Source organism: Schistocerca cancellata, chromosome 2, assembly GCF_023864275.1.
Source record: "Schistocerca cancellata isolate TAMUIC-IGC-003103 chromosome 2, iqSchCanc2.1, whole genome shotgun sequence".
NCBI classification, from domain to species: domain Eukaryota; kingdom Metazoa; phylum Arthropoda; class Insecta; order Orthoptera; family Acrididae; genus Schistocerca; species Schistocerca cancellata.
This window is the reverse complement of record NC_064627.1, coordinates 284,918,770-284,922,966: the sequence shown is the minus strand read 5'-3', so window position 1 is coordinate 284,922,966 and position 4,197 is coordinate 284,918,770. Positions and strand designations below refer to the sequence as shown.

Genomic DNA, 4,197 nt, shown 5'->3' with positions numbered 1-4,197 from the left:
TGTGACCAGTTACTGCATTTAACGAAGCAGTCGTTGTAGTCAGGATAAGTCGCTAACCTTGCTGTTAAAACTGTTCTGGGTACATTCGGGAACTTGCATGTTTCTGGTAGGCAACGGAACGTGGTGTTATGACCGGCGAGTCTCTAGTTTTATGTGCTCATTTCGTGCTAACAATCGCATGAATGTTCCTAAAGGGAAAATTAACTTCTTTATTAATAAACTATACAAACTGAACTGTCAAATCAAGTAAGTTCTCGTAGATTCTTTGTATGCATAGTTTTCCTTTAAATAGCACGCAAAAGAAGTACTGTTTGCCCAGCTGAGCTCCGGTGGTCCGGTGTGCAGGCTTCAAACCTGCAGCTGACTAACGTCAGAGTGGTTCGATTCCACCTGCTGGGCGACTTTGGTGCTACTCGTACAAGAAACACTCTCTGACAACGTGTGGTCGCCATTATTCATTTATAGTTATTCGGGCAATTATGCGTCTTTTTATTCAATGTGTTGTGCGACGTATAAGGCTAAAACTAAATAACGTGACTACTTAAACACATAGAATAGTTAAATGCGACATAGATATCAGACACTCTGTATACAGTTTTGAAACCGTGATTTGCACTATTTTTTTCTGTAGCTGTAAACATTTCTATTTAAGTATCATCGCCTTTCCTTCTTATTACCTGAAGTGGCTCAGTACACTCGAAGGCCATTTGGCATTACTTCCCTACTGCCATTATTTTATCCAACGTTTTCTTATTCGCCTCTTGACTTGAACAAACATTTAAAGCATTTTTGAATACTTTGGTAACTTTTCCTCAGTTCATCATATTCTGTAAAGTAATTATTATTATATTGTAGCAATAATTTTACCAGAAGACAATGAGACATAACTGGAATCACTCGCGTCATACACCGTCCAGTCACATAAATGCCACCACCGCCTGTGTTCGACGTCACCGTGCCATAACCACTCACACTCGGCAGGTGGCAGCACTAGCAGTGGAGGGTAAATAAAGCGTGTCCAGGGGACCCAGAACACAGTTCAGGACAAGAGTGGAAGCAATCCCGAAACGCCTACGCTAGTAAACTGTTTACGTGCCGCCGTGGTTTAAAGTACACCATACAGGACAAAATCGCGCTAACCAAATTCAATAATATGTCGCTGTATATTCCCCAAAACGATTTAAATGATTTGATTTGTTTTAGTGGTATTTCTGACAGTGATTGATGCTATGAGAAGGCTTTATTATTCTATATTTTCATTGCGGTTGTCGTAATATGCCGTATTTTACAGACTATACGATGCACTTATTGCTTCGAAAAAATTCTCTCCAAAATTCAGGAGCGTCCTACACTCGAAATTAATATAAAAATGATCAGTGTTTGATTTAAAATTGCCGTTAATGTTAAGGGGAGACGGAAAGCAAGCGGACTCAAAAGTGGATATTTAGATTTTTGCATATTTGATATGCCCATTATTATCTGTGGAAAACAGTTTTTCTTTCATGTAAATACAACAATTTTTCGTGAATTATGATGGTTTTCGTGATGCTCTGTGCGATCTAGCATTCAAATGCCATGCCTTCTTTTATGCACCATTCAGAGATAATGCATAAGTTTCCTTCATTCCTCCTACGTTATTTCCCGCTTCTATTGTTTTATCGAACCAAGTTTTCCCACCCTGTACTGACTGTCGATACTCATCATTCCGACCGTGTTAGTTATTGTTTTCGAGCGCTACTGGTTGTACTTGAATTTTTTTGCGAGTAAAGTAAGCGCTGACTTATATTTTCTCTGGTTTCGCACGCCATCATAAGAACGCCGCGAATAAAGAAACACACCCCTAATTTAAAATTCTGATGAAATAAATACGTAAAGGTAAATGCGGTTAGTGGGTGTCAAAGGAACTAAGAGTGTTAGACGTAAAGATAATCAGCACCACAAAAAAGGAAGCGCGGTGTCTGAAAAGTGTTTCCTCACAGTCAGCTTGCGGAGATAAACACTCGTGCGGAATTATAGTGGTGAACCTCAGCATGCATGCCCTGTGATTTCGTTTCCAAACATACTGTGTGCAGAATATGTGGTGATGAAGTATCCTTGGGAGACCATCAGTGTCTTTGCTAAGGGATTGCGTCGAACCTAACGTTAATTGTACAAAATGTGGTACAGTTGCTACAACAATGACATCAGAAATGGCAAATAATAATTCGTATGAGAATAACATAAGTCTAGTTTATGGTCTCAGATCTGTTGCTACAGTGATGGACTAGGCAAATTCTTATGTCCATTACTTGACATTCCAAATCCATTTGCAATATTTATACTTATAATGAAATTAGTGAAACTGTGTTGCTGGTGTTTGTAACACCTCAGTGGATGATGCAGCTCAAGAAGCACTCAAGGATAGTGATGACAGGAGGTAGAAGCGATTTGTCGATGTATCACATTTGAGGTAATGGCTAGCCTAATATATCCTTATTTGCGTATTCTTTACTGTCGGTATAACGGCAGAATTTAGTCGTTTCCTGCAGTAAGACTTAAAAGGTCTTCGTAAGTACGATGTCATGCTGAAAAATGACAAGAAAGTCAAATCGTTTTCAGGGTGCCATAAACAACAGGAAATGACCATTTCTTGACTTCTTGCTCAAACACCTATCAAATTCCTAAGAGCCAAATAATGGCAAAGAGGCAGGACCAAAACAACAAAACCACATCTAGTAAACACGAGCTCTAAAATGCATGTCTTAAGAGCTATGTGCACATATTCACCTTGGCTACTGCGAGACATAATTCTTCCACTGAAAGTCGAAACAATAAGAAATTGTCGTGTAAACATGGGCTCTAATGTACATATGCCAATTACTATGAGCAGTAGTTCATCTTCGATACTGTGAAACGCATCTCAGGTACTGAACAAGTGCTCACAGCTCTTTCGGTATGCAGTTTAGCGCCTACGTCTACTGGATATTTTTTGTTGTTTTATTTGTGTTATGTGATAACAAAATGAACATAATACCTCTTATGTATTTGCAGAAAATTTTTGCCCTTTCTTTCACTAATAAACATTCAGTTTTTAATGTGTTAATTGTTATAAAACAGTTTCTGCTGGGTAGGTGGTTCTCAATTTACTTGTAATAACTTAGTACCATGCTGAGTACAAATCGATCGAATTTCACATTTCTAACCCCATTAGTTTAGAAATAGTGGTATCTGAAAGTAAAAAATGTAGTTTCGAGAAAAATCCATGTAGAATTTAGTATTGCAATTTTAGTATAGTTACTGACGAGATTTACTTACCACTTCGTTCCTCTTCTTTCTGTCTAGCATGTTTTGCGCATTTTAAATTAGCAATTACTGCTTAGAAGATTCTCTCTTTGTCCATTTGCACCAAGGATTTTGCAATCTTTCCACAAGATTTTACGCAAAATACTTCCAAAACACCAGTTTCCTGTTACACCATTATTGAAGCACAAAACAGCACCATAAACACCGAACTTGGGAGTTGTAATCTGAACAAATACATTTCTCAGTAACTGGGTCGAAATGACCGAATCCACACTTTCATTTAAATCTTGCGTTTCCCAAAGAAGACATTTCATCAACAAAGTATCTTTATAAAGATCTCTAAATATCGGTTTAATTTCATTCATTACTGCTACAGATAAAGAAAGTTTGTGGTCGTATGCTATACTTCTCCTGTACTTGCACCAAGTGTCAGATTCAGTGGAGCAAAGACAGTGCTGAGGATTTTCATTTGTGGAAATCCTATGGAAGAAGACAGCCCATGCAGCTGCTTTCATGTTTTCTAAATTCCCAGCATATCTTCTTATGACCAAATCATAATAATTCTGTAATCTATTTATTTAAACATTTGTTGGGCGACCTTTACCATCTACCTTCCAGTACTATTTTGACTTTTCTTTTAATAATATTCTCGATCTGGACTCCATTCTTTTCTGGGGAAGCCCAATGCATTCTAATTTAGAAATTGTGACATTAGAACCATAGTGTTATTGTGCACATAAATAGTCATAAGCCTTGCTGTTACCATCCCCTAAGCACTGTGTGCATCTGACAGCTCTGTTTGCCATTGATCGATTAATAATCCTGAGAACTACTGCTATAGTATAATTCGTCTGACAGTTATGTTCATCCTGTTTCTCAGTTCCAATGCCACAGCTTTTATAGTACTTGCTTAGA

At 37.9% G+C, this 4,197-nt stretch overlaps 1 non-coding gene across 1 annotated transcript; it reads left to right on the top strand.

Moving 5' to 3' along the window:
- The first annotated feature begins 313 nt into the window (after window positions 1–313).
- Trnastop-uca (transfer RNA opal suppressor (anticodon UCA)) lies at window positions 314–400 on the top strand. The gene has a single exon. It is a non-coding gene; the product is annotated as a tRNA-Sec (tRNA).
- The last annotated feature ends 3,797 nt before the right edge of the window (window positions 401–4,197 follow it).